We start from the raw sequence: 13,662 nt of genomic DNA, 5'->3' as shown, positions 1-13,662 counted from the left end.
GCTTCAGTTAGTTAAGAGGTTTGCACAAAAGAAGTGCCAATTCTGCAGAGAGTGCTACAGAAAACTCTTTAACAGCAGCTGAACTTCTTGTGACAATTTGAAAGTGAGTTGTAGCTGTGGATTTATCATCAGTGGGATGGATAAAGGGACTGACACAGCTTTGTAACCACTTCTGAATGCTCTTAAGTTTTGTGTCAAGAAATGGAACTTTGAACTTCAGGATGAAGTCCTAAGAAATAAGTGCATAGACTCAGCAGTGAATCCTAATCACAACAGATCAGTTGTATAGAGAGGTTGGTTCAAAATTTCATTTTCTGAGGATGACTCTCTTCTCTCAAAAGTAAAATATAATGCAAATGCCTGATGGTCACGGTGCTTGGCACTTTATTATTTCAGTATGTTTATTTTTCACTTCTCACTGCTTTAGAGGTCAGTGCAAATCTCATTTAAGATGTTATTGGGCATTATGTTAGTGAGAACAGGGGAATAATAATAAGAAAACTGAAAGCTTTGAGAACAAAGGTGCTCTGGATAGCCTGGTGGGCGTACAGTAAAGTCCAGATTAATCTTGTCTATGGTACAGGGGTGTTGTCACTGCCACAGACCACATTAAAAACTTGCCTCCTGAAGCAGAGCAAGCCTCTGAAAGATTCAGAAGTGCCTTTTTGTCATGCAGTGGATGGTAAAGTTCTGACTTACCATCTCTTTCCCCAAGGGCAGTGATAACTGGGAGAAATTTCTTGTTGGAATAGATATGATCTCATGTTTTAAAGTTGGTCAACAAAAGAATCCTGTTCTTTATACTAAAGAAAGGTTGCTGATTCAGGCCCATTGCCTAGCCTGGCATGTACTAATATGTGCTGAAAAGATATGTATGTATTCTGAAATGAAGAGACATTCGGTGAAAAGAGTTCATTCTATTAATTCCATGTATTCACATTGCACTGCCCAAAACTGTAAGACTGTTTCTGTGAAAGAAATGAGGCATCAGTTTTGGAAGGGAATTACAGAGCTGTCATGTGTCATGGAACACCTAGAGAGAACATTGCTGAAATGCAAAGTTGAGAATTGGGATTTAATTACTGTTAAGAGAGACTCTTGGGGTGCCAATAGGTGTCTTTCATTGAATGCTGTGCTGAGCACAGATGCTAAATGTGTTCAGTTAAAAAAAAAAAAAAAGGATGTAAATTAATTCAGATTACTTGGGACCTCAAATTCTAGTAAGTTTCAAGGTGACTTTCATTCCTAAATCTCTTACCTGCAATGAGAGATAGGTGCACTTTGGGGTTTCCTAAATGCAATATCGTGTGTGTAAAATAGAGAGATTACCTGGAAAAAAAAAAGTGGACTTTTTCCAGTGTTAAAAAATAATTTAAAACTCTTGACAAAAGAATAATAAAAGCCACTAAGGGAACATTAGGATGGTGATACCTCTGGAAGCTGCTGCTCCACAGGTTGCTCAACACACAGGTTAAAATTAAGCCCTGGATAGCATGATAAGTACATTAACTAAGGTGATAAGCAATTTTCATATTGATGACTTTCTTGCTGTATTAGTGAAAAGATGATTTAGCACTCTAATGGGGACATCACTTAAATTACACCAGAATTGCTAACATAGAAGCAGGTTGTTAAAAAAAGTAAAACTATTGTATGCTAACAACATTCTGTTGGGTAAATAATGAATTTTGTATTCACAACTGTTGTTCACAAGGAGGAAGCCAACCTATTATTGTTGTAATAAGTTTATTTATGTACTAGAACCTGTCTCTGGTGTATCAGAAAATGCCTGAGAGCTTCAGTAGGGACAGTGATGTCCAAATGACAGACAGTAGACTGGGTGATCTCCTGTGACTTGTGAATATGTTGCAGTATGGAATTTCAGCTTCTTGATTTCTAGCTAAGTTCCCTAATGTGAGAACAAAACTTCACTTCTGGGGTACACATCTTAAAGATCCGTAAGATTTGAGTGGTTTTGCTCTTTAGCCATTACTTCAAATACCCCTCACAGACAAATGTAACATTTGCTTGCATCTTTCTTTAGAAATGTTTTTTGTCAATAATGAAAGAACTGAAAATATATTGTTCTAATTGGAATTTTTTATGCAGTTTACATATACACATTCTGCTGCAAGCAAACAGACACAAAGAAGGTAAAAGGGTTCTTGAGAAAAAGCTGTTTGGACATAAGAAGTCTAAAAAGTAAAGTACTGCAATCTCACAAAGAAATGCCATCTTTTGTAGAAGCTGTAGTAAGAACACAAAGAATATAAACAGAAAGTATTAGGTAAGCTAGCTGGTCTTTTGAAGAAATACTTTCTCAATTATTGTAGTATTTGATATTTTGTGAATGTTTCCTGAAATGGTACATTTTTTGACTTTGGAAAGACCACAAAATACGAAATATCAAAAGTGGCTTCTACAGAGAACCTCCTTTCAGGGAGGGCATAATACCAGTCTTTGGCAGAGTAAGTTGTCTTTTATGTTTTCTTCTGAAGCTCAGTAGGGAATTTGTAAACCCAGATTCACTAGTCCCATGTAGTATATTGTTACAGGAGCTCAGCTTTGCATTCAGTAAAGTTCACATGAGTTTTTCAGTAAACATAATGGGTTCATGTTTTCTCAGAATGTGAGTGACATTTCAAATGGGCAAAATAGGCAGCTAAACGTCATGAAAAGTAACTTCAGTTGTAAAGTAGTTTTTTGTCAGGTTTTGAGGACCCTAGGAAGATGTTCTGTGCTGTGGGTTTTATTCTGTCCTAACCCTTAAACTGCATCTGTCACCGTGGTGTTGGGATCCTACCAGCAGTGCATAAGGTGACATGTACTTGTTCTCCCATGTACAAAATTATCCAGGGGAAAGCTTTATTTGGAAAGGATATGTGTGCATCTATTGGAGAAGATGAGGTTAAAACCCTCTCATCTTTACCTGAAGTGGTGTACATAGGTCCTTAGGCCTCTGGGAGTTCTTTCACAGCTGTGAGTTGGATTGCCCACCGCTGGCTGGTACATCCTATAGTGTGCTCTATGAAAGATCCATACAACTTCATACAGCTACATTTCACTTGAGCCAAATATCCTATTAGTCTGAAGTGCCTCTTTTAGAAAAGCATGAAGAATTTAAAAGTAGAGTATCCATCATTTCCAGAGGAGATGGATTCTAAAGGAGCACTCCACAGTGCAAATAAACGCATTCCAATGAAAAAGGACTTTTAATATTTCATTATTAGCATAAATAAATACTGGGGTAATCAGACTGCAAGTATGAGAAACTGAGTAAGAGCAGAGTTGATTTGGTAAATAAGATACACGCAGCAGTGAGAAAGCTTTGGTATGGTTCAGATGTGTAACTCTTTTACACTCACAGCTCAAATATGTGTCATAGAAGCTCACACTGACCTGCTTATTAAAAATGCTAATGTTTTTAACTGATGATTAAATGTTAAATTAATGTTTGTTACTGATTAAATAAAGTATTTACTGTACACTATCTCACAGATCAGTTAATGCATTTACTATCTCTTTTCCTCATTGTAGCTCATTTATACAGAATAGACTGCTGCTTTTGTGATTTTTAAGACATCTGATGCACTCCTGGTAAAAAGTTAATATTAATTTCCAAGTATAAATATACTTTTGACTTTTAAGCTGGATCTTGTTTGCAATAATGTGTTATTCCAATTTTCTGTAGTGTAGCTGTACTCATAAATGCTTTCTAAGAGGAAAAAACAGATGAATTTTTGCCTCACTAAGCTCTCTGTTCCTCACCACTAGAAATTGAACATGCTTCAAAAAAGATGTATCAGTTATGTTCCCTCACATTATTATTACAAAGTTTGCTTTTTTGATTGCTTATTGCAGTCCCTCTGCCTCTAGTGCAGCTTAAAGGACAGAGAGACACCTTGGAGTCCATGCGCTTGTTGAGCCAGGATATTTCAGAGATCAGTCTCCTTTTAATGATGATTCAATTTCATTTTGCTGTTCACAGATGCAATACAGTGAAGTCATTCTGAGTTTAAAGATCTTCAGAAGAAACATGATCCTGTAAAGACTGCTATGTGTCTGATTCATTTGGCTTGAGTTTGTGCGACTGCTCCTAAAAGTGAGCAGGTCTACAGATCGAAATTATTTCCAAGTCATTTCGAATTTCCTTAGTCACCAGCCTCACTGAAGTAACCGTGCCAAAGAAAAGATAACTTAAGGTTGTTGGGGTTTGATTTTGTTAGTATTCTAAGCTGAGCATGTGAATGGACTGTAGTCTGTTTTCTCTTAAAAATGTGACTAAGGAATTCTCCAAGGTAGGCTGGAGAAGAAGGCAACAGCACTTCTTTTTCTGGTTTTCTTTGTGGTCTGGGTAGACGTCCAGCAGAGGATGAAAGCTCTACCATGCTTGCTCCACCATGCTTGCTCCTTTGTTTTCTTTAAAATTCAATGGGATTTAGATATTGTTTCCTTTAGAAATCAGTGATAATTGAGTACTTAATTCTTTTAGGCATCTCTAAAAACCCCACTGTCAGACTGAGGGGCCTATAGGTGCATATTTCATCAGTGTGTCTTGAACATATCAAGATATTTGTGGGATAAATAAATAGAAGTGACTGTGTATTATGCTACATGCATTTTTAAATGTTGCAAATAATTTCTTGGTAGCTCAGCAGTGAATGTGACTTTTATGTGCTCTGTTACATTGTTTTTAAGATCATTGGTAATAATTTTTTTCCAATGTTACTATGTAACCTTAGAAGTTAATTACTTGAGATAGCTGGATTATTTTTGCTTATCTTTATTCAGCTGGGATTACATACAATTTAAATGTAGCACCATGGTAGGAGTCCACTTCAGATACAGTCAATTATATAAGTCTATCAGCAGCTATTTTATTATGGGAACAACAGAGACAGAAGGCTTGTGTTCTGTGATGAATGTAGATTAGAAAGAGGTCACCCTGACATACATAATTAGTTTCAGAATTTTAAATTAATAGGTAGTGTGCCCCCAAGGCATCCATACATTCAGGCTGAGGCTGCAGGATGTCTGGTCCAGCTCCTGCCTGCTTTTGTCAGCAATGACAAGGCTTAGTGCACTGCTTGTATAACAGCATAAGATATTATGGCAGGGCTAAATCACTGTAAAAACAACATTTGCATAATACTTTGGTCATACTACATATATTTCCCTTTGGAAACCTTTGCACTGGGAAATTATTTTGCAGATTTCCAGGAGAGGGTTGGCTCAGCCTGGTTTGTCTTCAGGTGCTTTATGAGAGCTAAGCAGATGCTTAAGCAAGTTTCTGCCAACAGTTGATTGAGGGGATCTAGAGGTGTTTGAAATTGTGGGCCTGGCCTGTTTTGTGAGCAGCACTGGCTTCAAGTGACTGAAATGAAGGTGAATGAAAGGCAGTACCTGGCAGGAGCTGAATTACAGTATAGAATTCAAGCTTCTATCCCAGATTTTAACAAACTAAACCTGAGAATTCCATTTCTGAGGAACTCCACTGGTAACTCCATCTCTCACAATGGATACATTTTTTAAGGTTTCTGTCTGCCACTGGCAAGTGGTTATAGGCAGGGTCCCACATCCTTTCCCTTTTTTGGCTTATAGGCTTAGCTATGATACCTAAATTTATTGAGATTTTTGAGGTGCTTTGGGTTTCAGTTTGGGTTACAAATTAATCTTAGCTATTTCAGGAGTTAAAATTCTGAGTAGCACATGAAATCTGCTAGCATGTGACAGTTTTGAATTAATGTGATGCAGACTATTTTAAAGTTCATTCAGGAATCAAAGTGGAAAAAAATTAAGTAATTCAGTATTTCTCAAAAATGGAGACAATGTGTGCATGAACTTCGAGGGATTGAAACTACTGAATTGTAGTGATACTAGAGAGAGGAAACCAGGAAAGGATTTTCAGTTGTGTGAGTTTTCTGTATTTTTGTTGATGTTTGTAATCAAATACTTCATAATCCTAATGAAAAATGTCTCAGATACCTTTCTACACCACAGCAAACTTTAGTTGAGATGCAAAATATTAGTAGCTCATTGTACATTTTTAGATATTTTTAAGAAGTGTTTAGGTTTTATGTGAGTGATATTGTTCTAAAATATAAAGAGTCCAGAAATCTGCAGGTGATGACAATTGATAGTGTTAATTTGCTGCCTTTTTAAAATTTATTTTTCAGTTAGTGGCTCTTATAAAACCACTGGTAGGTGGAGTTGGGTTAATGGAGTGTGACAGACATATCCACAACTACTCAACTGTTTTTTTTGTTTTTTTTTTTTAATTAGACATAATGATATTTAAATAAAGTCAGAAAACAGTGGTGTCCTGCTGGCACTGAAATGCTGTAGTAAAACCAGTTTTTTTATTTTACAATTAGCTGTTTTATGGAAAAGAAATACTGGAGGAATCCCTGGGTGTTTATTTTGAAAGCAGAAGACATGGATCCTGTGACAGCCCTCTATGATGATGTATTTACTTCCCTTATTATGGCAAATGATTGATGGATTGCAAATTGAGTAATTTTGTCTAATGGGAACTGATGTAGTTGAGTGGTTTTCACACAGTAGTGGTTTTGTTGAATTCCTGTCTGTCCTTCCCTGTGGTCAGTTCAGATTACCTTTCTATGAAAAAGTACTTGATTTCCTGTCTGTCTGTGACTATTTCTCAGAATGTTTCCCAGAGCTGTTTTTACATTCTCGGTCCCTTCTCCATGCTGTCCTGTAGTTTGGCAGTGAGGGGAATGCAAATGTTCCCCTTCAGCTCCTCTTTTGTTAAGACCACTTTGAAATTCTACTTCTAAATATTTCTATCTACTGACAGTGGTATTCCAACCAGCTCCTACAGAAAAGTTAATTTCATCCCTAGTGGATATTCAGTTCCATGGATGAGAGCATGTGAGAGGACCACAGGACAGAATGGACAAACAAGGAAAGATATTTATTTATACTCCATATGAGGAAAACACAGGGAATCTGTAATTGACACAGGCAGAAGCACTTCCTATAAAAGTGTCTGGACCTGCAGAAACATTTATATCAGTTTCAATTATGCAGTTTGAAAAGATACACTAAATAGCAGAATTCTGAAGACATTGGCATGACTTCAGAGAAGTGTTTCTGTAATCTTCTCCTGAAGATAAGTTTTGAAAAGTTCTTTCATATGCTCTATATTTTTTTCCCCACTATGAAGTAAGAATATGTAGAGGCAACTGAAGTACTTCTCCAAAGTGGGTTAGAATGAGGAACTGAAATATAAAATTCATTTCAGACTTTGACAAATTGAAACTGCCATAATTTTTCTTCTATGTGCTTTAAAAAAAAAAAAAAGTGCGACAGGAAAATTTGTTATAAAATGATAAAAAACCTGTGAAATGTAACAGACCTTATTAATATATCACTGATATTGTGGTAGTAGGAGAAAAGGCTGCATTTCTTAGTGTCACTGCTGTAGGTATGTATTTTTAATTTTAGTCACAATTTCCCGCTGTTCCAAACATGCCATATAATCTGCAGGGATCTGGGGAATTAATTAGGTACATTTCATTTCTCCTCTAACTAATCCCCTCAATTCTCTTCCTTTAGGGAGCTGAGCACACCAACGACTGATAAGCCACAAGGGCCTTATTTACTTTACAGAAGGTTCTGCAAATCCCAGCGAGACGTTGGCCTGTGCTTAAATATTCTCCGTTTAGTCCTTGGGATCGTGGCATTTGAATGTGACTCTTCAAATCAAAAGCACTTGGAAAAAACAAATGAGGGTAGATTAATGAGAGTAAAAACCCTAACAGTTTAACAATAAACCTTTTCTATAGGCTCAGAAAGGATACAAAACAAAATCTGTGATAAGCAGAATGAACTATGTCCACTCCAAAATATTCCATAGAAATATCCTCATATTTTCTGAACATGGTTACAGTTGATTAAACTGGCTTTGTTTCAGTCTGGTTTTAAAGTGCTCTTTAGTTTCTGATTATCTTTTATTCTCAGAGAATTGAAGAAATGATTGATGTGAATGATGTTACTGCTGGTGCTGAGCCCGTGTCACAACAAACACAGCTCTTTCTGTTCAGCACACTAAAGGTGGTGAGCAGCAGGCTCACAGTCAGCTCTGCCTGGGGAGCTCGTGAGGCCAGGGAAGGAAGAGGGAGCCATTTGGGAATGGACACCAAAGGGAGGCAGGGGCTCATAGTCATTTTGTCAGACTCACCTAAGGCAGTTTCTTCATGGCTGTAAACTGGAACTATTTGATTTGGGGGAGGGCTGGCGGAATAATCCCATTAATTTTGTTGAGTGTTGATTTGCTGTGTTATATTTTAATCATTTCAGGATGGGGATTACTGAGGAACTATGTGTATAGAACCTGTAAATCCCTTCTGAGGTTTTCTGGTTTCTTTTTTTAATGCCTATTTTTGCAATTTTGAAAGACTACAAAAGAAATAAAATAGGGTATTTTCATTTGTTGCCCATTATTGATAATAACAACAAGCACGCAGTGTATCCTAGCTTTTTTTGAGGGTTCCACAGTAGAAGGGTGACTACAGAATACGGCTAGTCCTTGCCAGTCCAATCCCTCATCTCTTACCATCACTGGTGCTGTATTCAGTTCAGGTCAACAGAGTTGTCTGTTGGGTCATTTTATTTGTTTCTTCTTACATCTGTTCTGTCATTTATTAGGATAGAATCCCAGCTTTCTTTACTGCAGGAAATAAACATTGACTTAAGATGCACACATGGTTGTATGAGGAGAGTGAGAATAAAAACTCCAAAATACTTTTCTTGGAAGACTCCTTGCAACAGGGAAAACTATATTCATAGTAATTCTTCTAGGCCATTTCTTCCCAAGGTTTTACCACTATAATTGTGAAATGCTAGGAGACTCTTTAACAGCTCTGAAGCATTAATATATTCACTTTCATCATTAGAGTGAAACACAACAAATTTTTAGCAGTGAAGACTTCACATTAGGTTGTTATAGGAGACACAACTTAAAAAGAAAGATTTGTAAGCAGTTGTCTTTCTTTTCATAATTTCTGACATTACATATCCAGAATAGTTTGCCTGATAAATGTGCAATACTTGCAGTGTTTATGATGGTTCTGAAGGTTGCATGTGGCTCCTTTGTCAAAGCTGGAGTCTCATTCTTAAGTCAATTGACTGGTTCTCCACAAATGAACCAAAGAGCCTGCATAGCATCTCTTCTCTATATTGATCTTTCTATAGAGCTCAAAGGAGCATCTTCATCCTGTGGCTCATTAATGTGGCAATACTGAGAGGTTTATCTGGATAGAGTAATGATGTCATCTGCTGTGCTGTAAAACCACCCGTTCAATATTCCACATTTGAAATAATAGCTTCTCATTGCCTTCTTTTACCTCGAGTAAGATCAGAGCTAATTAGGCTTTGCTAATTTCCTTTGTTTTATTAGTTAAATAGAATAGCTCAAGTGTACAATCTTCTTTGTTAGTGCTATGCCTATGCTATGCTATTAGGCAACTGTAAAAGTGCTGAGATTTAGAGAGATCAGCTAGCATTCAGTAGGCTAAGATCCAAATAAATCTGCTGCTTTATGGTGCTTTCAGTGATATTCTGTAAAGTTCACTTTAATTCAAGTAAGCAGCCAGATATCTTTGAAAAAGTCAACTGCTGTGCCGGAAAAACTGGAGTATTTCCAGGTCTGCAGCAAACTACATAGCACATAATAGTTGGGACCATTCTGAGCATCAGAACAGTGCTCGTTCTGTAATCCAGGGCTGGCAATGACCTTTAGAAGTCTCTGCTCATGGCCCCAGTTGAAGTGCTGAAGCTAAAAACCAGGAGCACACACTTTGTGCAAGGCACCAGTTGGTTGTGTTGGTGGCATGTGCACAGATATGTAAAGGGATAACCCCTTGCCTTTTTTTAATGGAATTTTGTCACCAAGCTATCAAAATCTTCAGTGACAAGTCTAGTCCTAATTTGTCCTCTTCTACCAAGATATTGCATTACACAGTAATATATGCAGGTCTGAATAAGGGATTTTTCCCCCCACATTGTAACCAAGAACCATTGTTAGCATGTCAGAAGGTGTCTGACACAAGAACAATGGAAAGAAAAGGAACTGCCAGGAGTGTTGTGACCGTATTGATTACATGGAGCTTATCTTCCCTTTAGGTTCTCTCCTGTCTAAAATAATGCTATTCTTTTTCCTATGAGTTGAGTAAAAGCAGTTTAGCAGTTATATACTGGAAACCCAATAAGCAAAAAATTCCTCTTCTTAGCTGTAAATTTAGTGCTCTGAGGTGAAACACATACTTCTTCAATGATATTCTCATTTAATGCCATAATCAAAAAAACGTTTCACAGAAATAATCTATTTAATTTCATGGGCTTTGGATGAAGTCTTTATTTTTCAGGTGAAAGTGCAGATGCCTGGGGGAATACTTTCACATCATTGATGTTGGTTTACTTAACTGTCAGAACAAGGTTTCTTTTTTATGGACTGATATTAATACTGTTATTTATACTGCTGCTCAAGATTTTTCAGTTTTAGTACTGGTAATATGAACATGTTATTTAGAAATGTTTCTCTAGCACAAAAGATTCAACCAACTGTTCTTCATCCCTGAACTTTGTAATGAAAAACAATTTACAGTCCAGAATCCCCAGTCCCTAAGTATTCCCTCATCCTCATCAGTGTCAATAATTTAGAGTTTTGTGATTTCAGTCTTCACACCAAGATATGATAATTGTTGGCTTGGGTTTAGGCTGAGAAATTGGGCTTTGTAACTCAGAACTGAGTGGCTAAGAACTCTAAAAAAGACTTGGCTTTCTAAATTGCAAGACTTATTTATGTTATTTAAAATAAAGTTTACCTGGTACACCATCTGAGTCGCTTAAAATTGCAGTTTGGAATTTCTCTTCAGCAAGAATTTTTGATACTTCATGTCCAATCAGTGAAAGTGTTTTGGTATTTACAACTTTCTTTTGAATGGGAATTATGGTATTTTGAAAAATTGGAAGAAGCACTTATTTTACAATCTGGGGTGATAAACCCCCATGTTGTCATGGGGTTAAAACCATTCCATGTCCTCAGTAGCTTCACCCCTACCAGGAGATACATTCTGTAAATGTTCATAGCTTTCAAATCAGACTAAAACTCAAAATTCCGTGTAAATAGGTTCATTCAGTGATCAAGGTGTCACTTCATGGAATTGTTATAAATAAGTAATTAAGCCTGCTTAGCCCTGATAGAGGAAGGTGAGCTTTGAGGGTCATTACAATATCCCATCAGGTCTCCTTATCTGGTTTTGTACTCTTTGTGTAGTACCAGAAGCGAGTTGTGTCTCTGTCAGTAATCCTCTTTGCCCAAATACACCTCTGTAATGCTCCTGTGGTTCTTTAGTGCTCAACCACAACATCTTTATTCAGATTTTGAATAGTTTCATTTTATGACCTTGAAGTTTCAATAATGCACATATATAATTCCTGTTTTAAAATCCCAGATATGAACAACACAATGATGAAGTATAATTTAAAGAATTGTACAGATCATTAAATTCTCTAGACATGTCTGAAATTTTCTAGCTGAAACATGAGAAACTTAAAATACTTAGTAAATTTAATTCTTCCATCTTGTAGTAGAGGTAGAAATCTCATCATGAAGCATTTCCTAAAGATTAGTAAACAAATGAAGTTAATGATGCTGGGCTGTATTTTGGGATATCAGCTCTTCCCAAGGGGTCGTTAATTCCCAGGAAGTCTCCTGCCTGAGTCGTCATTGCTTAATTAGACCATTAGGATATTGCATGTCGATTGCAGTATTACAAAAAGAGGAAGATGATCAAATGCTCACAGGGATCATCAGTATCAGAGTAAGATGATTGCAATATCTGTAATGGTTTTAACCAGAGCAGCCCTGAAATCCTGTTATGCTCCTATGGGAACCTGTATTCCCTGGAGGAAGCATGAAGCAAACAGTCTCACCAAAGCAAGGCATACAGAAGTCGATGGATTTCTGCATGAATCCCTCAGAATTAAAATACATATTTGATTCCAACCCTAACATAATGATCTTTTGAGATGGTATTATAATTCCATTCTGTGGAATGTCCTTTCTGTGACATTTTATCATGTTCATGTCCTGTATAATCAGAAGTGATTGTGGATGTATCTTAAAATTCCAGTTTCACAGGTAAGGCTACAGAATTTCTTTCAAGGGAGTGTCACCTGCATCAGACAAGCAGAAAATTGGGAATTAAAGCCAGAAATTCTTCTTTTTTTTTTTTTTTTTAATAGAAACATAAGCTAGGAAATATGTCCTTTTTGTTGATGTATGAAACTTTTTGTGTGCAAGCCATATAAATTTTATTGCCTCTAATTTTCATACAGCTGCATAAAATAGGCAGTAGTTTAGTGTTTCATTTTGTTGGAATCTGCCTAGACATGTTTTTCTGTCCCTAAGTCTGTTACTTTTTAGGGAAGGGCTTCTCTAACTGTAGTGATGAAACTGCTGAAAGGCAACAACAAAGTCCTGGTTACTTCAAGGCTAAACCAGGGTGTGTGGGATGGACCTGGGAGTGAAAGGTGGCCAGTGCAGAAGCTGATGAGCTCATCAAATGTTGCTTGAAGTGAATGAATCTTCAACTCGGTTTCAGTCAGGAGGAATCATAAGCAGTGTGGGTAGAAGCAGTTGCTAGCCAGAGGATAATGCATCTACATGTAATCTGTTAATCAAATTGCACCAACCCAGGGGTGTTTGTAAATCCAAAAGCCAGGGAAGCAGGCTGGGGAGACTGTGATTACATTTTTGCTTCAAAAGACAAGAACCACTTTGGTTGCATCTTAATTATTTTCATTGAAAAGCTGTACTTATGGCCTTTATCATTGAAAATCTCTCTATGATCTGTTTCTGAATCAGAAAGATTATCTTGTTTTTCTAGTTCAATTTGTAGCTTATTCTAACTTCACTACTCCTTTTCAAATCTGTGGAATTTTCTTTATGTAAACCTCACAGCATTTTGAATTTTAATTTAATGTACCAAGAGATGGTGCTTACTGCCTTCACAGTAGAATTTTTAGAATAAGTAAAACTCTTCGGGCAGAGCTAATATACTGCCAAATTAAAGTTTATCCCCCAAAAGATTATTCCTTACCAAGAATCTTAACCCTTTCTTTCTTACCTAGAATTTTTCCCCCTTAGCCCTGAATGTTATACTTCCTTTATTTTCTTCAAAAATAAGATACACTATTAAGGCAGACATCAGGTCAGAATGAAGTTTATCCAGTTTCTTTTCAATCTTAAATATTTTGGATTTTTTTTTAATTTGAAAATGAGTTCTGCCACCTAATTTGATGTGTTCAAACATAAATCTGTTTAAAAAAATTGCCATCTGTGTTTGCATCTCTTCTGGTAAAATATCTTGCCCAGCTCTACTTCATGTTATGATCAGCTTAACGGTATTTAATCTCTATTCTTTAGTTTGACCATCTGCTAATTTTGGACAGTATTTCATATGTATCTCACAAAGGTATTTTGAAGCCTGTTTCATCCAGATTTTACAGCCAGTCCTTGGGGCAGAATAACCGGAATCAGCTGAGTACATGCAACAAATATTAGAAATGTTTTTGCTTTTTAATGTTGTAAGATGTTATTTACATAAGATCAGTATAGCACAGGGTATCAGAGCA

The 13,662-nt window shown here is 36.7% G+C and overlaps 1 long non-coding RNA gene across 1 annotated transcript in view; it reads left to right on the top strand.

The window, feature by feature from the left end:
- The window catches only part of LOC137482962 (uncharacterized), a 113,328-nt gene that overhangs the window by 56,597 nt on the left and 43,069 nt on the right, over nucleotides 1-13,662 (top strand). Inside the window, exon 3 of the long non-coding RNA XR_011004290.1 lies at nucleotides 3,538-3,597. This is a non-coding gene — a long non-coding RNA (uncharacterized lncRNA). The remainder of the gene's footprint in view (nucleotides 1-3,537; nucleotides 3,598-13,662) is intronic.

The sequence above is a fragment of the Anomalospiza imberbis genome, chromosome 15 (genome assembly GCF_031753505.1).
Source record: "Anomalospiza imberbis isolate Cuckoo-Finch-1a 21T00152 chromosome 15, ASM3175350v1, whole genome shotgun sequence".
In the NCBI taxonomy this organism is placed as follows: domain Eukaryota; kingdom Metazoa; phylum Chordata; class Aves; order Passeriformes; family Viduidae; genus Anomalospiza; species Anomalospiza imberbis.
Note: the sequence above shows the minus strand (reverse complement) of the source record. Positions and strands in the feature narration are given on the sequence as shown.